The sequence below is a fragment of the Balearica regulorum genome, chromosome 3 (assembly GCF_011004875.1).
Source record: "Balearica regulorum gibbericeps isolate bBalReg1 chromosome 3, bBalReg1.pri, whole genome shotgun sequence".
Classification (NCBI taxonomy): Eukaryota; Metazoa; Chordata; class Aves; order Gruiformes; family Gruidae; genus Balearica; species Balearica regulorum.
The window spans coordinates 97,216,887-97,239,799 of NC_046186.1; the positions used below are offsets into that span (position 1 = coordinate 97,216,887).

The 22,913-nt window shown below is 42.5% G+C and overlaps 1 long non-coding RNA gene across 3 annotated transcripts; it reads right to left on the reverse strand.

Moving 5' to 3' along the window:
* Positions 1-1,725: 1,725 nt before the first annotated feature.
* Positions 1,726-21,135, reverse strand: LOC142601306 (uncharacterized). Of its 3 annotated transcripts, XR_012834908.1 has the most exons (4): positions 20,998-21,135; positions 18,371-18,494; positions 5,089-5,137; positions 1,726-1,899 (listed from the first exon to the last, which is right to left on the reverse strand). It is a non-coding gene; the product is annotated as an uncharacterized LOC142601306 (long non-coding RNA). The 3 variants fall into 3 exon arrangements; XR_012834910.1 differs by lacking the exon at positions 5,089-5,137; XR_012834909.1 differs by lacking the exons at positions 1,726-1,899; positions 5,089-5,137 and adding an exon at positions 9,363-9,663.
* Positions 21,136-22,913: the final 1,778 nt, after the last annotated feature.

Below are 22,913 nucleotides of genomic sequence, written 5' to 3' on the forward strand. Positions count from 1 at the left end.
CCGATTGCTTTAGAAAAAGTATGTATCTGAAATCCCACATATGTGATAATGATTTTGAAAAAGCAGCAATCACTGCAACCGAAGCATTTGCATCTGTTAAAAGCACAGCTTGCTCTTTCACTTGTGTCAAAGCTGTTGGCACAGAATTCAAAGCACTGGATTGGCAACTCTATCAGGAAGCAAGTGCAGCATAAAGCTCTAATAGCTGTCTTCGTTAGCTTTTGTTATCTAAAAAATTCCAAGTGCTTTGGATAACATAAGGTGCCACATAACTATGGAAGCTGTTGGGCAGCAGCTTGACAGCCATATGCTTACATCTATAATGTGCGCTTGCCCTCATCTTTAACTAAATGTTTTCCTTTAGCAGCTGTGGCAACAGTAGTGAGCTCAAACAATTCCCACACAGCTAAAATGCAGCTGAAGGTGCTGGGTTCTCTGCCAAGGGGACTGAGGCCACAAGTACTCTGATCACTCAAAGACCTTCGGAGGGGCCAAAGCAACTTAAACACCTACTGCTAGAGGTACCCCTGGCTGTGTGGCAAGGGCTGTGTGGCAAAGATGCCTGCCCTAACACTAACCCAGTGTGCTGTGGAGTCATGCACAGTTGCTGGCGCAGTTGGAGAGGGATATTGCCAGGTCGGCTCAGCATGGCGCTGAAACAGCAATCCTGCTTCTGGTGTGGGTGCTGACTCCTGTGGGTCACAAGGACAATCTCTGTGCTGACCTTGGGGCTCAGCTAGCTAGTGTTTCTCTGCACCTGTGGCGTGGATCTTCCCTAAATTCTTCTGAAATCTCCCTTTTTGCCTCTTCAGACACCGAACATGGATGAACTGGGAAATGATGGGAGCAGTTGAAAAGGGAATGCAAGCAGAGCTAGGAGGAGGCATGTGTGGCTGGCTACGGGGATGCAGGGAATCCAGGCCAATTTTTTGAAAGGACAAGCAAAATCTCTCCATACCGGAATGTTTGGGGTTTGTTTTTTATGCTGCCTTACTGTGCTCCATGTAATAAAGAAAATCCAGACCTCACACAAGGCCAAATCCTGCACTCATCACTTCCTCACAACTCCTATTTAAACTTTGACTAACCATTAGATGCTCTCCTGACAAAAACAAAATCTTTGTGTTTCAATCTTTCTGATTGGAAACACAAAGTCTTTCATTGAAATAAACCTCTCCTGTCCAGTACCTAAGGCATGTTGAACATAAAGAGCCTGCCCATCCTTTCAGCCATGTTCCTGCAGCAAGGATGGTACGTGGTGGCAGTAAGCTTCCCGAGGATTTCCACTGTAAAACTGAGACTGTTTTGTCCTCCCCGCTGATTTGGATTTGTTCATTCTTCCTAGGAAACAATTACTGCTTCTTTTTTTATTTTCTAGAGACAATGCTTGGATTATCTTGGAGTTTGGAGTTGAGGGAAAGGTAAAGGTTGTTGCACCTAATAGTGTCATCTTTCTGCTCTGATACTGGCTGCAGGCTGACTATTGCCTTCTGGCAGTGTAGAAGAGTGCTATACCAGCACACAGTATATAAGTTACTGCCGTTTATGTGATCCACACGGGCCATTCAGCTGCAGGGGTCTGCAGGGTGCAAGGCTGCATTCCCCACTTCTTCTCCCTGCCCACCTGAAATATTTCACAGCATGTTTGGAATACAGCTATGTGCTTTTACAGTTTCACCTTTTACAAATGAAATAGATGAGTGGAATCTGTCCAACCAATTTTTATTGCAGCAGCACTAGTATAGCTTTATTATTAATCTCCCTCCAGACATGGCAATTGTTGCTCCTTTTCCAGATAAGAGGGTGGCCCTGCACATGGTGGGATAAGGAAGAGAATGGTGCACAACTTCAGCTGCATCTTGCAGCCTTCCGTAGTGCCAACAGCTGGCGTAGCTATTCCTTAGAATGAGAAAAAGCACTTTACTTCTCTTTCAGTATCACTTGGGAAGAGCCTAGCTTGGCCACTGGGATCCATTTTAGAGCTGTGAACCTTGAGGAGAGGAAGGCAGATCACTGCAGTCTGGAATAAAGCATCTAGAAGTTCCTGAAAGAGTCTAATTTAGATGTGCACCTCATTAAGAAGTGGCTACTTTAGACACTGAGATCTTCCATAGACAACTTAGGGGATCTCATTCCATCCAGGGGGCTGACTCACACACATCTTTCCTTAGATGCCAGTTTCTCCTTGGGATTTCTATACGATTGCTATAGAAAATACATAGAAATTATATGATTGTTTCTAACCCACTTCACAAGAAGAGATGTCACACAAAAATAGAAGACTTGAAAAAGTATTTCTTAATATACTGGTTTGAACAAAAAAAAAAACCAAAACCAACAAAAAAAAAAAAAACGAACCACTGTAAATCTGTCTAAAAGCAATTCACAGTAGTAATGCAATTTCATTGTTTTCCAACTATTTGGAGGTTAAATTGGGCTTTTGGCAATCTGATAACTTGAGCAAACAACTCTAAACTAGTCTTAGCCTCCCCCCTTCTTCAAATAAAGCTCAACTTGTAATATGGAATGTGAATTGTTTTGACTGTTAAACCATTCCAAACTTAAAACCCACTCATCATAAATGTGTTGAAAGAAGAATATATTTCAATAGTGCAGCAGACTCTTTGAGTACAGTAGAGCAGCAGTCTTCAATCAACTAGACTTTCTTTCCAGAAACAGAAAATGAAAGCGTAAGTGCCATACACATTTTTAAATGATTTATCTAAATTCAAAGAACTAACTTTTTTGTGACTGATTATAACTGCATATATGAATGGCTATGGATAACAGGTTTCTTTCGCTTTTCAAAATGATATATAACAATGTTCCATGCAGAGACTTTCTATTTACACATCTGTTCAGCACCTGCCCATAATTACTTAGTTAGGTTTTTTATTGGGCTTGTCACCATATTAATGTAGCTGTACATTCAAATTGATTGTAATTGCAAATTTCCTGAAAAAGCTTGGTTTCTGCAAGTATTTAATTAAACTGATATCCTAAATTAAAAATAATTATGTAACTGTACTCCACTCCAATAACACATGCATGTCTCTTTCTACATACAAAATGGATATTTCGCATAATTCATACAATATGTGGATTAATATTGTACAATTAAAGGTCAGTCTCCACTAGAAAAGAAGGGATAATTAACTTCAGTATTTAGAAACCTGACATATTTCAATTAAGCAAGCAATTTGTCACAAACTTCATAAATCAAGTTATCAAGGAACAAGTTAGCAATGGTTTTAATAAATAGAGATGGTGAAAAGTAAGACTATTCCTTCTTGTGGCACAACTTTGCTTGAGTAAATGGTTTATATAGAAAGCTTTCCATTTCTAGGTCATGAGGTCATATCTAGTATGTCTCAGTAACTACTGATGTTTATTTCCATCTTATGGCTGTTTGGACACAGTCAGTAGCCTCTGCTGAGCAGTTGTCTCTGATACACAATAAAAACCCATGGCACTGCCCTTGAAGGCTCTTTGGTCTTAGGATAAATCAGGAGAGGAGTTGGCCCCAGCCCAAGGACCTGAACAACCCCATCCCCAGCAGTGTGTTGTGAGAAGCTGGACCTCATGCTGACCTCATCTTCCTCATTGAGTCCGATCCTGGTGGTACAGTCACAGACATCAGCGACCTGGAAACTGAGCTTCTGCGTCACTGAGTGACCACTGAGGCAGAGCTGTGGTGGATCCACATGGTGACCCTGAATTTCCTCTCATGGGAGAAGAGATACATTTTCAGAGGAAACTTTCATGTTTGTTGTTGAAAATGCATCCAAAAATTTTATAGTACTTCACCTGAGGGACAGTCAAATACTGTCAGTGTGAAAATTTCTAGAGCTGTGGTGCGAAATACGCTCCCCAGAAACCCAAAACTGCCTTTGCTTTTTCCCTGTCCTTCTGTGGAGCCCTGTAAGGCCATGGAGGATGGTAGAGCCTGGGAGGGAAAAGAAAGGTAGGGGAACTGACTGAAAAATAGTCAGGTTTTGGTCAGATGCCTGCTGGACTTCTTTCAATAGACTCATCAAATTCACAGCTTTTCTACAGAACACTTAGTTTCCATGAGCGAGCCTTTTCTGTTGGAAAATTCCCAAAATGTTTGGTCTGACACTGCTCATGCTTATCTTGAAGTAAACTGCAGGATCTGTAGTCCACAATGGCCGAGTTAATCCATTCAGAAACATTGATGCCAATGAATATATTTCCACTGAACAGCAAAGTTATGATCTGGATTTTGAACTGTCATAATTCAAAGAAAATGTGAAACAGGCTTTTGATTTGATCCACTATGGCTATAAGAACTGAGGATGAAATACTGCTCCAAACTCTGCTTCAAACCATTCAGAGTCCGGTGGTTGCTCTTAAGATTTGATTTGAACTCTTACCTACAATTTGGTCAGTAATAACTGTGTTCAGACTTTTGTTGCGTGAGGTTGGGGTATAGCAAACAGGTAATCGTGTTCCCTAAGCAGTACACATCCTGAATCTCAGCTCAGATCTCAGTCCCACTGTCTGAGGATGATACTGATATTACAATCAGCAGAACACCAGATCAAACTGTTATTTAAAGGATCACCATTCAATCTCAATGGAAATGGCTGCAGAAAATACTATTTTCTGTCATTGCTTGCCTCAATTCCTTCTGTGCATCCATAGAAAAACTTCACTGAAATTGAAGGACATCCATATATGATAATGGGTTCATGATCAAAGTTTCCAGGTGCATATCTAGAACATCACTGATGGGTATGTAAAACTACAGTGAGGGAAAGGAAAAAGGGAAAAGTGAGAAGAGAGTTGGCTTTACAGCATGGGAGATCGCCTTCTTTCCCTTCCCACCCTGACACTCTTCAGTATTTCTCCCCATGCAACATCAAGTTGAAAAGAAGGAGCATGAGGAAACGTTTCTTTGCTTTGTCTTGCTGTTGTCCGTCTTCCCTAACTCTGTTATGTTCTTCACATCAGTATAAGTTTGAGCCTTTGTTTTGGGATTCTAGATAAGGTTCTAGATAGATTCTAGACCTTAGATAAGATGCTAAGGTCCCAAATTATACTGTGTCTCCAGCTTTCCTTACTTACATTTCTGAATGTACACCTTTCCATTTCCCGTCAGGGTTCCAGGGCAAATCTGGCCATGCCGAGGGGAAAAAAAAAAATGGTGTCATTTACTTTTCAAGCTAAACTATTTTCTGATAAATGTTCTCAACATATTTTGTTATGAAACGGCCAACTTGAATTAGAAACTGACATTATCTTTGTTTGTCTGGGAGATGCATCTTAAACACTGGTGTCCTGAAATGAAATGGGAATTGTTACATGTTCAGGGATGATATTTGTTCTGGCATTCTCAGTTGTCCACATATTCACATTAGGATAATTTTTCCTATGTCTGCATTACCATATACTTGGCAGGTACAGCAAAATAAACAGTAGCATAGTTAATCAATCCAATCTTGTTGGAAAGAGACTGAAGGGAGACCTTTGTTGTTGTGGAAACCTAGCAGTGACAGAAAACCCTGTGCCTCCCTTTGCCAATAATAATTGGTTGGAAATTGAGTGAATTGGGAAATAATAGCTATAAATTTGCTTATGAATTACTGGTTTGATCCCACAAAGCATTTTTATTAACATCCAAAATTAAAAAGTGATCAAAGTTCAAGCACAAGCTTAAAATGAAGCATATGATTAAATGCATATTCTCTTTGGGAGTGGTTAACAGAAGTCTGCTTTTTCACTGTTATGCCTGTTAGTTGCCAGGGGAGCTTATGCTCAGAACCAAGGAAGGGGACAGAGGGCTTTCTGTAAGGCAAGAGGTTTACTTCACCTTTATCTGCAGTAAAGATCACAGAGATATAAGATGGCTGCCTTCTGCAGATGGAAATAATGGATCTGCTTCTTATCTGCCATTCCAAGTTCGTGCAATTGAGGACTATAGATCACTTCTCTTACAGCTTTTTTGTTGCACTTAGTGCTGCCAGAAAAGTGTGATAACTCATTATAACCTATACTTCAGGCAGCTATCAGATCAACCAAACACTGATCAGGTGATTAAGAATACTGGAAAGTAATGTGATGTCTTGCAGAATGTATATCTCTGTGTCTCTTGGAAGTAAATATTTGTGTGAGCAGAAGTGATCTTGGAGCACACCCTGACTGTAACCACGGCTCGGTCTCTCTTTCTCGTGATCCCACATCATCTGGATCCCATTCAAGGACTTTTGAGTAGTGGGGAATTGTGTAAGTTTGCATTTCTATGTGGTAAACTTCTTCTCTGAGGTCTACCTAAGAGGTAGGGGATGATCCTGAGAGAATTTGGAAAGCTCTCAACACCTGAGACAATGGCATACAGTACTTCTACAGTATTAAAACCAAAATAACTTCACCCAAAGGAGCTATCATCCCCATATGGCAGCCTGTACAGCAAAAAGTTTTGTCCCACTAAGTCAGGTCTGCAGCCCCAGCCACACTTCTCCCTGCTCTGCGTGTCTGCCCCAGGACGCTGCCAAGGAGCAGGGCTGTGACCGGTTCCCCTTCTCCCCCATCCAGGTGGTGGGAAAAGAGGAAGGAGCGCACATTGCTTTGGGGCTTTTTCTCTCTTCTCTCTCTTGCTTGGCCAGGTGTTACAGAAAGGGAGGTGGGGAGGGAAATGTCCCCTTGCTCACCCCTAGCCAGCAAAGAGGAGGGAAGAACTCCGAGTGGGATTTCCCTTGCAGAAAGCGTGTTGTTGGGCAGCTGAGGCAATGGGAAGAGGGCTGTCCCACAAGAGGCAGGTAAGGGGCAGGTACACAGCCAGGAGGAGTCCCCTCCCTGTAACCCCCTCTCACACACATATCCCTCAAGGTTGCACTGAAAAACACTTTAAAGTGCTACCCTGGGCAGCCCAGAGACTGCCCTGTTCAGCCTTGTGAAAGCGGCATTGTGCCAGTTCCCCATAGCTTCAGGCAGAAACAGCATCCCTTGTCTCTTTAAAATGACAGTCAAACGTGGCCTCGAATTGGGCTGCAGCAAATAATACTTCCTTCCAACACTCTATGCAGAAGCATGTATTGTTACTAATTAGAACAAATAAATAATTTTAAGGGTCCACTCATATTCCACCTCTCTGACAGAAACAGTATCTCTCTTACAAATGTCTCATGCACTTTCTGGTTGGAATGGCCAATGGTTTATCCAGCTATGGTGAGAACACCAAATGCACGAAGGGCTCATCCATACTGACCAGCATGACCCTGCTTAGTCCAAAGCCAGATCCACGGAGCGCAGGTGATACAATACCACCTTCACTCTTCCCAGGCGCTGTGACCAGTGGGAAGCCAATCTGACCACAAAGCTAGAAGACTCACCTCAGTGCTTCCTCAGCTGACCAGAATGCCCATGGCCCCAGGAAGTTGCTTTGGCTCGCAAGGCTGTGCTCACCATCTCGGAGGGCACTGCCCTGTTGCCAGGGGCCGATGGCACTGATTTAGTGCCCCTTTGTGTTTGAGTCTCTGTGTGTGTGTGTGTGTGTGTTGGATTGAAAATATAAATCTTTGGAAATGAAGAGTGGGAGGATGTGGGACTATGCATCTCAGTGACATCTTGGTCAGTCTTGGCAAGAAACCTTTTCTATTTCTGTACTTTAACTGCACTTGAAATCCAGTGAGAGCCTAATTAAAATTAATGGAGAAATAAAATGTTGGGGGAAAGCAGGGCAGCATAAAAATAGAAATGCTAACACTAGAAAATATTAGATCTCCATGAACTCTCTTACAATGCATTTTTTTCAAATGAGCAAATCAAAATATTGCTCTGGGACTTGCAAAAGTCTTCAGAGTACAATATAGTAAAAAAACTATGATAGTGTAATAAAATAATGAGTTTTACTTGACTTTTACCTCTCTGCAGTGCTGGAATCAGTAGCCAATACATAATCAGCTTTCCCTATTCATCTCTTACCCCGACAGGCTCTGAAACAGGAACCTCTTGGCCAACATTCAGAGGAAGTGATGGCAGAGCAGAGGTCCTAAGTGCTTTGACACCCGCTGACATCCCTTCCCATAGCTGTCTCACTTTGTGTGTTCATGTAGTTTAGTGCGGAGTGGGCAGGAGCTGGTCAGAGGGTTTTTTCCATGAGGTTGCAGGATGTAGCATGCTCTGTGACAAATCTGCTTAAAACCTGATTGTGCAATATGGCTCTATTCATGTTTGAGTTCTACCCTGCATCATGACTCTATTAAGGGGGGGGAAAGAAAAACAAAAGCTACGGAGTTTAAAAAAAAATAAGGCCTCAAACTCTGCTATGCACTCATCATAAACATATCATTATGCAATGGAGTCACTATTTACCTAGTCACTATTGGACAAGGTAAATTGGAGTGCCATAACAAAATTTTTCTATGGCTTAGCTTGTGTCCTTTTTTTTTTCCCCCCAATGTTTGTTTTGAGGATAATTGCAACTCCCTGACACTTTTGTACCCTTGAGTTATTGATACATATTCTTAAGCCATACAAACAGAGCTCAGATCAGGGAATACTTAGTGAGATTGGCTGTCAGAGAGGATTTTAAGTAAAAAGTTCATAGCAACTTTGTTGTTCCATACAGTTCTATAATCTTTACAGAAATAGATGTTTAATTAATGAGCTCTTGGGTTGTAACCCATGGCCAAGTGAGCAATGAATTGTCAGTAAATTATCCCTAGCAGACAGAAGAAAAAAAAATCCTGCTGCCTTATTACAAGGGTACATTAAGGATGCCGAAGAGAATGTAAGAAGCTAATACTTCCTAACCCAATAATATCTCTTGAGTCCAACTTAACAACTAGTGAAATTATTCTTTATTGTGCTCTTGAGTTATCTGGGGTGCCTGGTGCCATCATGCACGCCTATACGCAACCCAGACCACGAGTGGGTGGCGTAGGCACACCGCTACCCTTGCTGGGGCTCTGTTGCTCCCCAAGTTCCACCAAGCACAGCTATGGATACAGTTATGAAGAGTGCAGTGGAAGGCTTGTGCATCCTGCCAGTAAACTTCAGATATCAGTTGCAATAAAAACATAAAATTATCTCATTTTGCGTGATTAAATGAAGATTGACAGTAGATTAAATTATTTGCTGAAAGCTTGTGATTTCATGTAACTAACCATGGTTTTGAAGCTAACTGCAATGCACCTGTAAATTACTTAGAAACACTTCTGTATTTAGATTGACCAATCTCTGAAAAGCTACAAGCTATTAGCTACGTTTATGAACTTCAATTCCATGGTATGCCAAATGATTTTAATCTTTTAAGTCACTGAGGCATAAGCAAATATTGGAATGGGTTATTTATTTATTTTTTAATCCTGAGAGATTTCTGAGATCATTCAAGGCATTGGTTAAAGTTTTTGGAGATGAATCATGTGCAAATCCATAGACAGACGGTTACTCATGCCTGGTGCCAGCAAGAGTTCCCTCTCGCGTCCCACCCAGCACGGCTCAGACTTAAACCTGAAGGGCGTCTGTACTGGTGAGAAAGGTCCGTGGTCGCTTTGGGCCATACTGCACACCTCTGGCAGCCTGGGGGTCTGGGGCATGCTCTTCAGCAGGTGGGGGATCAGTCCCTAGGCCGGCTGCCAAGAAAATCTGGATGCCATTTCAACAGATATCGGATGCCTCTTGTCTGAAGATAAAATGCACCTAGAAGACAAGGTTTATTTTCCACTCATGCTCTCAAAGTATTTGTGCATGGATCTGTGAGTGAGAAAGACTCGTAACCTAAAAACCGTCTTAAAGCAGCTAGGCAGTTGGAAAGACGGTTTGGAACTAAGTATCTATTATCATTTTTTGTTTATTGCTAGCCTGGTGCGATGCAAGTTTGTGAAGCTGCTGCAAGATAAAAGGGTCCTCCAGTGCTAACTGTTTCCAGAACCCCAGCAAAAGGAGCTTTGCTACTGTTGTGTTTCTGTAAAAGCAGTATTCCTAACATGGTTTGCACTGCAGCCCACAAGCCTTGCTAGCACTTTGAAACATTATTTGTGTGAGAAATGCCAGACCTGGCAATGTGGTGATATAATACACTAATAAAGCAAATTCTGCGCAATGTTCAATAGGAAAGATTTTTTATTTTATGAAGAATTTTTATTTAATGTATTTTTTCTTAAAAGCAGCGACACTATATCACCCATAATAAATCATTCTTGGTGCTCGTTAATGACTTTGTTATCCATTTCCACCCTCTCTGTTTCTAAATTATGGAAACAAGGTTTGGAGTGCGGTGGGAGGCAGCTGAATGCTCCAGCATTCTGCTGTGAATCCAGAGCATTTTGTTAAACCTCTTGCACTGTTTCCAAAAAAGCTAGAAATACTTTCATGGCAACAGACTACAAGGGGCTGTCTTTTTCTATAAAATTCAAAACACTCGCATTTTCCTTCCTGATTTTCTCTGCATGTGTCAAAGTTAGGCAGGAATTCTATAGCACTTAGTACTTGCTGATGCAGAAATGACTGCCAAATGAATGGTTTATACTGGAATATCTCATTATTTATATAAGTATGCTACAGTATGGACATTTAATTTAGTTCTCATTCCAAACCAATGACAAGTCACTTTGACACCTTTAAGAAACATTTCACATATGGTAAGATGCAGCATTCAAAACTGTAAAAGGAAAAAAATAGATGACTCAAATTAAAACAGAGATTTTTAAACAATCAAAGGAAATCCTTCCAGTTTGTAATAATACATCTCAGCCATTTACTGTTTAATAATTTTAATGATGAATTAACTTTTCTGGGGACCACAGATGGTACAGTAGTTTTGGGGGATGGCTCTTTTCACTCTCAGAAGACCTAGGGCAAAATTTCGCGTGCATTAATGGAAATATCTTTTCGGATATGAGGAATGAAAGCTTTCATGGGAGATTCTGATATATTGTGGTGATGCTGCAAATCTGAACATGAGGGAATCCAGGCACCAAGCCCAGGTACTGAGCCCGCCAGGTAGGGATTTGGTACTGCACCTGCACTCCCTACGCCTGTCTCTCACCATCTCACAGCCTTTCATTTCATGAATAAAATAGTCCTGTTTATCCCCCACTCCACATAAAACCACTGTTTTAGCTAAAATACATCTTTACCATAAAATTAAATCAGACTACTTGTGTAGTGGAGCTGACTGGAAAGTAGCACCAAAGCTTGATTTAAGGTGCAGGCTAGGTGTGGAAGTGTTTGGTTTCAAAGCTGACAATTTATACGGAGCACTTTCTCTATGAAGTGTGAGTTTGAGCCATGAAGTCTGGCTTCAGAACAGCAACTGTCTGGGTACTACCAAGATTTGGGGTGCTCCTGCTCAGTACACTGGGTGGCCCATTTGCCAGGGGTCCTCACAGCAAGGAGCACACACTGGTGCTCCAACATACGAATGACAATGAGAGCTAGTAAAGTTAAGACTAGTAACACTGGGTTTCTACTGGGTAAAAGCCTGCCATGAACTCTTTCCACATCTGCTTGCTTAGCTTCAAGAGACCTAAGGTGTGGGGTTTGAAAGTAAGCATGACCTCAACATGCAACTGAAGCACTTAATGACCTGCTGTGCTCTTTGACCATGATATTGCACCAAAGTAGTAATGTCTTGCTACTTAGAGGGCAGCAAGCCAGCAAGCACATGTGGGGAAAGACCCCAGTTACAGCCAGATGATTCTCCCAAGACACCCCACCTTTGGCCTTCCTCACAACATTAGGCAAGTGCCTTTCAGCATTTGCCACTGCAATAAAAATGCACAGAGGTGCCTGAGTTGTGTAGTTCTTGCCTGGGCCTGCAATGACCTGCTCTTGCTGTGCAGGATAGAGGTGGGCTTCAGGGTCCACTGGGTTCTGTACATATATATAAATACATATGCAGAGAGACACAGATGGATATCATATAAGTATCAACTAGAAAGTACATTTTCTGTCTAGAAACACTTAGTGTATAATAAATAAGACAGCAGAAAATTACTGCTAAGACAAAGACTTAAAAGACAAAAAACACAAGGTGTTTAGAGTGTATTTTGTTTACCTTTGTTATAAAATGAATCTTTGACAAACTCTTTTGAAGAACAAGGGCTTTTAGCCAACCTGAATAACAACATTACCAATGTTACCAAAATAAAGATGAAATATTGTCAGTCGTAACTTCTGAAGCTTTTTCTAATACCTGTTCCTTTCTTTTTCTGCTCACCTGGATCTCCCCTAACTCCTGTGTGCTCTCATACCTCCATTCTCCACCCTGAGCCTCACCCCTCCATTACCACCACGAGCTGCTCACTTGACCCTACATGCAAGAATCATTATCTTCCAAGAGCATCTATGAGAGAGCAGGGGAAAGACAACATGTGGGTAGTTGTCCTAGGGCTTTTTGTGTTTCCCCATTTGGAATATATTCTGTGTCCCTTCGAGAGGCACATGCACCCCCTCCCCATCCCAAGCCCTCCCCTGTACTGAAGCACATGGGAGTATCTCCACGAAGGCCAGTGGAGTTGCCTAGCCCAGGCCCCACATTTTAAGGTAATCTAGAACCTGTAAGAAGGGGAGCTGTATTTTTTCTAAGGAGGCTCGTGTGTATCCTGAGCCAGCTAGTTTGTTATAAGGCTGATTTTGTAATGGAGTCCATGAATGTTTTTGCTAAATGGAAAATGAAAAGGGACTACCCCACATTTAATGAAACAAAACACAAGTGAGTCAGTCTTTAAATCTTTCACCAGACAATTTCTCTCTCATAATGTGCTCTTTCTATCCACTAATTTGACAGTGTGTTCTTTTAAATGTAGGTATCTGATCGATGTCCCTGGGTAAATTCATCTGGCTGATGAAACAAAACAGCAATATCTAACGACAACATCTGGCACAGGTACAAACACAATCAGTCTCTCCCATTCATCTTGAGATTGCATGCAAAGTACTCTGAAATAAAAACACACTACATCTCTTCTAATTTTTGATGTTGAAAGATTTAAAAAGTGTAATCCACATTAAGCTGCTACATTTCACCAGCCAAGACTGACTGAAAAGTGTGTACTTTTAGACGGTAACTGCACTATTCGTTGTTGCTACTAACTCCATGCAACTGTGTGGGGTTTGGGTTTTTTTTTTTTTTAGTCTTCCTTATGGAATTCCTGAAAGTGCTTTGCCAAATCATATGTAATGTTTAATTCATATTACTTTCCTTTTCTCCTGTTTCTTAAGGGAAGCCTTTAAGTTAAAACTTGAAATGGAATCTCATACATCCACCTCGAATGCTGACGAGTAAACCACAAAATAGAGATCGGAGCAAAGTTAAAAATGTGCATTTGAGAAATGTTTGGGTTGTTCTTAATGTTTCTAAATCAGGCACAGTGTTTCTAGTATTTACAACTGGTTCTATGTGCTGTTTTTAGAGAGCACTTAACAGCTAATGATACATGGTTTAGGTATTTAGTCAATCAATCACAAACAATTATATATTTGTATCTTTGTACTTTGTTCCCATTGGTTCCACTGAATGGATAAATCCAGCAGTGGTTTCTATGCCTGGAAGAGTCCCACTGGCCAAGGTTTTGAACTGTCTTCTTGCAAAAAGCACCTTCAGAGTACAGAATACGAGTCGATACTTTTACCTGGTTACTCTATTTTCAACGTGAAGACTTCCAGTAATTACTAAGTCAGGTTGTTTAATCTCTAACCCCTTCTTTCCAACAAGCCATGTCATCTACCTCTAGTCTATCTGCCATGGTCCCTTTTCCTACTGCCCAGTTAACAGGAAAAATATCTGGTGAACTTCTTCCTCATATACCTTTAGACTCAGTCAAGAGTCAAGGAGAAGTAAACATGGCCATATGTTTGTTTTTAGGTTTGCATCAGCAGAGACTCTGATGGTATTAAGGAATGTCTAACTTACACTGAACAGAGTTTTTTCTTGCTCCGGTACATCAGAGAGAACAACATTGCAGTCCTGTGTAAATGTGCTAGGGAATGTAGAAACACTGAACATAGACGTATGTTCTGCTTTCTTCATATGCCGAATCAGCCTTGTCAGGAGCTTCTTTGGAGCCCTAATACAGCAATCTGTCATTCACAGAAAGGAGCACGTGGAGTGTAAAATGCTATTACTGGAATTTATCAAGAGCAGCTTCCATAACCTGTTACACTGTAAAAATGTTCACATTTTAGCATGCCAACAGAACTTCAGCATCGATACCCTCAACAAATAGGAAGCACATGGCATATTAAGCTTGTTTCCTCTCAAGTCCAGGGTTCAGTTTTAGAGGATACATATGAAGAGAAAATCCAGGCATCAACTGCCCAGGTTAAAGAGGCAAGGCCTTTTCTTGTGTGACTGAAGTGGGGAGTCACATAAAGCAAATGGACTTGGCAGCTTTCCCTTGCTCCTTTTTGTTTCGGAGGTTGAACAGCCGTCAGAAGATACCCAGAAAGTAATGTGATCTGCCAGTGACCATCGGCCCATGAAAAATACACAGTATTGGAGTGAGGCAAGGAAAGGGGGGTTTCACAGGCAAGGTTGTTCAGCCTTTCTCAAATAAGACACCAGTTCAGGTAATCATGTTGGGTCTCTGAATTGGAGACAGATAAGGAGAGCACCAACAGCATGCTGAGCAACCACATCGTTAGAATGAAATTAATCTGCCCTCGAACTCCAGAGTTCAGAACTGGATTTGATGTCCTGCAGCTTTGCTTGGTTTTGACCCTAGTGTCTCAATTCAGACTAATCTGCACTTTGACATCTCCAAAAGGGTGAATCTTCTTAATATGAAGTTAATATCTAAGTTGGACTCGTTTCTGCAAGGAACTCAAACGCAGACACAAAGGAATGGAGAAAACCAATTCCCACTGGCTCTCATGGGGTTTGGTGGTGGTTCTCTCATTTGTAGGGGCATATTCTTTCTACAGGAAAAAAGGGACTCACGTTTCTGTTGTAGGTGAATATAAATGCTTAGTACTTTGCATTTGGGAAGAGATCACTCCTTTCCCCTTTATATGCTGCCATAGATTTTAATTAATGAGAAGCTACTCATTATTTCTATTAAGCAGACACTAGATTAATATAATGCAAGGCAGTGGGGAGCATTAAGAGAAGTGCAAAAAGCTCCTATGTTATATATCCGCTTTTGTGAAAACAGACATTAAAACATGTATTATTTCCTACTGACATTCCTTCTTCTCCACTGGCCTTCTTCACTCAAGTTGATTTTACACCAATTGTGTAAAATCATCTGAGTCGTCAGCGAAGGTATTACAGAAAATCAAATTAGTACTTACTCACCCTTCTACCAAATTTTTCAACAAACCAGGTGGCAATGAAAGAATTTAACTTACACATCAATAAAGCGCATATTCTGTTTGTTAGTTCCAGATGTCCAGATGCTCCATCACAGCAAGGTGTGCTTGTCAACTCTATTGCATGTTTCATAATTTGTCAAAGAAATAGATCTGATGCAGCAATATTCAGAACTCTTTGTTTCAGCAAAATTCTATTGATTTAATGAGGAGATGCAAAGAACATTCAGGCCATATTTATAAAAAGATTAAGTCTATATGTGTGTGTGTGCACACGCGTGTGGGTGTGCGCATGCATACATATATGTAAAATATGTACAAGTACAACACACCCAGGCACACAGAGAGAAATCTTTCCTTTTTTTCACTGGCTGATAAGCTATTGACTTGCATGGAAGTAAGGAGTGAAGGCTTGAACTCCTGTAAGTATTTACCCTAGGTTTAAGCTCTGAGTTTTTAATCTGGTTTTGACCTTCTATGGCTCCCTGATTTTAAAATAGTGCCTTCTAATTTACTGAGGATATAAGGTGTATCAAGCTGAACAAGACATGTCTGCTCAGATATAGGTATTTTCTCATTTAAAAAAGAAAACTTAAATCTACATTTGCACTCTTTCCCATCTCTATTATGAATCTAAGTTGTCAATCTAAATGGTCAAATCCCGTACTGCTGGATTTTTAGCATAGCCAATATTGGACAGTCTTACTCAAAAAGTTCCACCCAATATGCAAACCTGCTACCCATTATTATTGCTAAATTGCATGGGTTTATTGTAGAGTTTATCATTAAAAGATAAGGTTACTCAAGTGGTAACTTTTAACGGGAGTTTGGATGGCAAGAGTTGGCCCTTGGAAGTAAGGTCATATAGTTCTTTTGGTTTGTTGTACATGAAATAGGAAGGTTCTGCTGATTATCACAGAAATCTACATTCTCCCTTTTGTACATTAATGAAAAGGTTTCAGAAGGAAATATTGAGAGTTCTGTACCTAATACAGATTTCATAAAAGTATAAATTCTTGGCACGCTAGTGAGACATATTTAACTTATGTGTGCCTAATCTGTATTTTTACAGGATTTCTCTATCCAAGAGTTCTGCTAGCTATAGATTACTTCCACACAGAAACACACACATCTGGGTGTTAGCATCTGTGCAAGATTTGATTGGTTGCATATTTTCCTGTGAATTTTCAGATGTGGGAAAAAAAAAAATCCTATTTCTTGAAGGACTATATAAGGAAATAGTTCAAGTCTTGACATGACATCATGTTAGTCGGCAGATTATCAGCCTGCATCACCACGTAGTACACAGTAACTAGTTGTTTATTTAACATATGGCAGAAAAAGTGCCTGCTGCATTAAACTCTACACACAATGATCATTTAAACTTTGCTGCTTCTATAATGCCCTGGAAAAGTTCCCTTTATGCTCAAAATGATTGAACGAGGATCACATTATAGGTCTCCAGAGATCAAATTAGACTTCTCAAAAGAAGAAGGATGATGTACATCTGCTGTAGTGCTGAAGGTTACATAATATCAACCATATCTCAACACCTTTGGAGTCTTGAAAGACTAGCCTAAAGGATATATACACCAGGAACAAGATCCTGAACTTCTTTGGTGCTTTTAGAGTAGTCTAAGAGACGTAACCAGAGAGATAAATGTTCATCTTTTTGTCCCCAAGGAATAGAATCAGTTTAAAAGAGTCATAATTAATAATAATGTGACTTGTCTTCCTAAAATGCCTGCCTGACATTGAAGACAAAAGGTTTTTGTATTGTTCAGGAACAGTTCCTCCTTGTGAAAATGTTAGTCCCATAATACTGCCAAGATCTGTGCCATCCTAGATGGTCTGCCACTCTGTGTGCCAGATGCCTAATTGGAAGATACCTAAGGGAAGTTCATCAACATCATCAAAAGATTTCAAACTTTTACTTTCACAAGCCTCTTTCTACTTCTTATTTTATGCCAAATCCTCTTTTCCCCTACTCTTTCAACTTCTTCAGAACCCTGATCCAGAGCTCACAGACCTGTTGGGATTCTCTCTGTTAACTTCTGTGTGCTCAGGGTATTTCCCCTACTTCATAGCTAGAGTAGAGAGCTAGCAAGTCTTTCCTATTCTCTGGACACACGTTACAAGGCTAAATAGATTGCATAATTAATGATGGTAAATACAAAGCATCTTTGACAGGAACAGAGTCCATAGATGTTCTCAAAATTCTGCCAGAGGTGCATCACTCATCAACATCATAAAGTTTTTTGTCATGTGAGGTTGAAACACTCAGCCAAATTACTCACTAATATGAGGCAAACTACAAGCCCTCTGATTACCTAAATGTAGTTGGTGTGCTTTAGATTTATATTGCACACTTCTACCTTGGAGCTGGCCACGGCTTATTTATCCAATAGGCATTTTCCGAAACTTCTTGAGTTGGAGGAAAAAATTATGACTATTGCCTTGAAAATGAGTGTGTGAAAATAAAAAGAGCTCCTGGCTCCTTACTCCCTGTCTGTGGCCCCAGGCCGCAGAGGATTTTGAGGTGACCACAGGCACTCTCTGTCTCCTTGAACTCTCCTTAGCTGAAACCTTCTCCCATGACACAGCGCCCTCATACATTCGGCAGCTGTGGAGAAAAGAGATGTCCTGTCGGTGAAATTCATACTCTCCCATCCCTCCAGGAGTCTCTCACCTAGCTGAAGACTTCATCTTATTGAAGAACAGAGATCACTGAAGTTATCCTGGGCTAGCCTCCAGCAATCCCAGGATCATTTGTGATATCTACAACCTCCTCTGGGATGTTGCTGGGACCGTGTTTGGTTCTTTTGTTTTGCAGTCTTTGTTCATTCTTTTTGCCCTGATCCTTTAAACTAATGGCCCAGTCTCTGTCCTCTGTATTCAAATGTCTCCAAGAACAGTTTGATGGATTAAGAGAACCATCTTCAAGCACGGCCCTCTCCTTGCTGAATTCATACCACTCACCTCTGCCAGCCACAAGTCTGGCATCCAATTTGGCACTGAGTACTTTTCCTTCCCTTATGTGCATTAAACATGCTCATTACACTACAGCTTCCACATCATAACTCATGTAACTCACCCAATTATACCTCTTTACTTTCTTCTCTTCTTGGAAGCTGAAGCTCACTTCTTTACGATGACTGGAAGGCCCAGTTCCCAGACTTCTTCAAGGCATGCCAAATTCTGCTGCCAACCTCCTTCCACTTGAAAAGAAACATGAACATATCACCCTCACCCACAACTGCATTTGTTTCAGAATGTTGATCAGGAGAAAAAAAAAAACCCTTTTGTTCTGTAAAATTGTTCCGGGGCTTTGTCCAGTTTATCTCATGCTCTATTCCTTTGTCCCACCACCTCTCTTAGGTGACTGAAGTGAAGAAGGCCTCACAATTAAGGAAATGTTTTTCAGGTTATATTACTCCAATGTGGTTATCCTACTGTTTAAGGAAAGGGTTTAGATTTAAAGAAATTACAATCTGTTTTCCATGAAGTAAAATTTAAAAAAAAGTTAATTAAAACAGCTAGACATATGTGTATATGTGTGTGTACACTTTATAAATGTGTATATGTGTGTGTACACTTTAACGAGTAATTTCCTGATTGCTTTCTGTCTGTAGCAGGTAGCAGATATAGAAAAACCGAGAAGTAGTTACACAAGAATCCCATGCTTTGCAGCTTACTGTCACTCAGTGAAATCTTCAGCCCCATGTCTAGTATCTGGGCTTCTTCTGCAACCTATGGGGAGAATGAAACAACTAAAAATCACTTAAGCACTGATTAAAGACTTTTAGAAGAAGGAAGTAGTGAGTCTTAAAAGATGGGAAGTTAAGTCCATGTTTGAACTATGTCCCTGTTGCTAAGTAAAACAGAGCTGGGAACCCTTCTCTGGCCCTGAGGCTAAATGACATTTGTCACTAGGTGCTTGGGTCCCAAGTGGTGCCTCTGTGGTTCAAAAAGAAATAATGATTTCCTGTGGGGTTTTAGTTCTGAGTACAGGAGATACTATAAGGGATGCATTGTAAATTGTTCAAGTGATATTGTCATAGCATGAAGCCAAAAGAGGGTGTGGACTGAGAGCATGGAAGAGTTCCTGGGACTGCAAAAACTTCTGAGAGAGTGTTGGAGGTCTGGAATAGTACAGGATGGAGGGAGTCAAACCAGGTGCCATTTAGTGGGAGTGATCCCTGGTGTGCATGGCACCCCCAAGCACTGTCGTAGAGAGATCACAGCCAAAGCGGTTCACGTTCACTGGACTGGCCCTAAATAAGCAGCAAAGTCAATCTTAGTCTAATCATAAAGTCCTGATGACAAAAATTTTTAAAAAAATAAAATAAACAGGTAGGATACCAGATCTGTTTAATTTACTTTTTTTTTTTTTTTCCTGGGAAGTAAAAGGTCCATGGTGTATTTGAGCTGATTCAAGAACCTATGAAATAAAGGGGAGAAGACATCAAAGGAGAGAGACAGAATTAACCCAGGAAAAAGGAGATTTAAACAGTCCACAGAGGAAAATACAGAACACTGTCACAAGTTCAGAAGTAACAAATTTTCCACTGGAAAGTCGATCAGCTTTAAATTGATGTTAAATTATCTAAACTATCTAGCTTTCCACAAAGCTTTTCCTGTAGTTTTGCTCTGTAGGCAAAGCTTCTGAGAGAACTGCAAGACATGACAAGCAAACTAAATTGCACTTCCTAATTTCTCCAAGTAAGCCAACTTATTTATTACAAAAATAATTGGGAGTTAAAACAAACTGAATGCATTCTGAAATATTATGAAGATTCCTTTACAACTAATAATTGTTTTGGTTTTAATTGATACTGTCTTGTTTGGTTTTATTTATTCCCAACAGCAAATTACAGCAATTATTTAAAAGGGAAAAAAAACCCCAAACCAGAACACATTCCAGTTAAATCAGTCAGTGGTGTTTGACATTAATAACTCTGTGTGTATTACTTGCTACACTGCATTACATTTCAGCTTGCCTCAGTCTTGCAGAATTTAAACGATGGATGTGTTTACGGATACTACACTCCATAGACCATGGAAGAAGTTACACAACCTCTTTCTATAGTGAAGGGAAAAAAATCTACATATCCTAAATAGTGCTTGCTCCCTGATTCTTGACAAGGATACCCGTGTCTGGGGCCCACCGTAAAATGGGAGTGTTGGTTATTTTAGGGACCGCACGTCCTTCTCTTGCCATGGGATGGATACAGAAGAGAGTGGCACCCCCCTAAACGCTCTTGTACCATTATGCACCAGCTCTGCTCCCTCACAGGTCGGGCGGGGTAGGAGGTTGCTGTTATTAAGAAGACAAAGGATTTCTTGTCATGGTGATGACCTACGTGAACCACCTTTGACAGTACTGGAGGGAGACTTTACCAGGCTGAATCTATCCGGAAGAGTAAAGGCTGTTGAGGACGAAGCCTTGTTTTCTCAGCAGCGATCGGCGCTGAGTATTAGAGCCCTCTAGTGAGATCTCTCGGAGTGGATCTCCCCCTCCGGCCCCCTGGGGCCGGCCTCAGCCCAGCCCGCGGCCGGGGGAGCCGCTTTCGTTCCGAAGGGGGAGCCGAAATTCCCGCTGGCGCTGCAGGAAGAAGCCGAAGGTTTGCACACCCATCCACCCCCCCACCACCGCCGCCCCCATAGGCACCGCGCCCCACGGCCCCCCGCGGGAGCGTGGGGTCTCCGCGCAGGGCTCACCTGCGCCACCGCCACCTGAGCGGCCGCCGAAATGCCGGCGGTGCCCCCACCCCGAGACACCCCGCGCCGCTGCCAGAGGGGTGCCTGTGCTCGGCCCCCACCCCCGAGGCGGGGATCGCGTACCCACGGAGCGGCAAGGCTATGGCCGAGACCCCGAAGCTGTCAGCTGCCTGGGGAGGGAGGGCAGGAGGGGAGGGAGGGCAGCCCATTCCTAAAAATACTCCCCGGCCAAATCCTCGTGAGCCAGGGATGGAGATGGTAACAAAACTGCCTTGAATCGGTAGGAACAGCGAACAATCTTGGTGCTTTCCTCATCATCTTGGAATAATCAGCGGAATTAACTGAGGTCGAGGAAACAGGCTCTTGGGTTAGTTGTGGGAGGCTGTGAGAATAGGGGGCAGCCATTAAAAGAAACCTGATCGCTATTCATCAACTCGGAAGAGGGGAAAGGAAGAGGGGGAAAAAAAAAAACCTTCGTGGCTCGAGCTCATACCAACCTGGTCTATCTCTGATCAAGAAGATCCCTGGAAACAAGAAGTTTACAAATATTGTCAAATTGCTGCTTGTAGTGTGATTTAAGTTGTCAATCCCGCAGAAGCCCACCAGAAGTTTAAATTCAATGCCCTGCATTTCTGGCTAGTTATTGCCAATCCCCCAAGGCAGAAAGCGCTCTCTCTCCTTATTTTAACCATATGTGCCTTTTGTTGTTGTTGTTGTCTTGTCTGTAAGCTCTACGCTGTCTGCTGAGAGAGTCTCCTTGTGCCGCGGAACATCTGAGGCGGTCCCCGCAGCCCGCAGCGGCGCGGGGGCCGGGTGGGCACCGGCCGGGGGCCCCCTCGTCCCCCCCGAGCCGCCCCCCAGCCGGCTGTCCCCTCCACGGGATCCGAGCCTGGCTGTGGACTGTGGAGGGGAGACACCCCAAATAAATATCGATGTTGGGGGTAACGGCCGGGAGGGTGCCGATAGTAGAAGTGAAAACTCTGAACCCTGCGTCCGAGATTGAGAAGGGATAATATAAAGGTAATCAGGACCGGCCGCATTAGCCGGTTGGGGGGCTATCGGGTTTCGTGGGGAGAGCGGGAGGTTACAGCGCCTTGAGCTGGGGACACAGTGCCGCCCCCGGAGTCCCATTTCACCGGGGGGCGGCCGGGAGGGGGTGGCGGAAAGGTTCACCGAGGCCAGCTCAGACAGTCACGTCGCATCAGGCCCCGATCTCCTAATTAATACATCTCTTTTTCGAAAATGTTATTCGAGCATCTCAGGTCCGGCCGGCCGGGAAACGGCTCCCGGCTGGGGAGGACCGGCGGAGCTGCGGGCGCGGGGAGCGGGGCAGAGGCTCCGGTCCCGCCGGCGCCCCGGCTCGGGCCCCCCCGGCCCACAGCACCCCGCTCCCCCGCCCCCCAGCCCAACAACGTTTTCTTTCAAGCGGAGTTTGTTAGCATAATCGAGTTACCCGCTACATATCTGAAACCCTTGGCCGGTCCCCTTGAGGAACAGCGCATTGCGCGCAGCAAAAGCTTTGAATTATTCCTTTCGCCCCAAATCACGGAACAACAAGCTATTGTTGTTTGCCTTAATTTAGTTACGCGCAGTGATCCTCCCTCGTGTTTTCATTTTCAGTCGGGGCAGGATCTTAGTGCCATCTGTGATGGGATACATCCGGGTTTTAAACAAAACGCAAAAAATAAATATATGCCTCAATAAATAACGGGAGGGGAAGAACAACCCGCGGTTCTGAGCTGCAAACTGCCTCCGTGAATCCCGGGCGAGGTTTAACCGCCTAAAGGGGCCGGGTCCCGCCAGGGAGAAAGGCGTGTGCCCAGGATGCCCCGGGAAACCCGCTGAACCCCCGCCCCCCGGCTGGGAGCTTGGGGGGCAGATAGGCCCAGGATCCTGCCAAAGGTCGATATGATTCA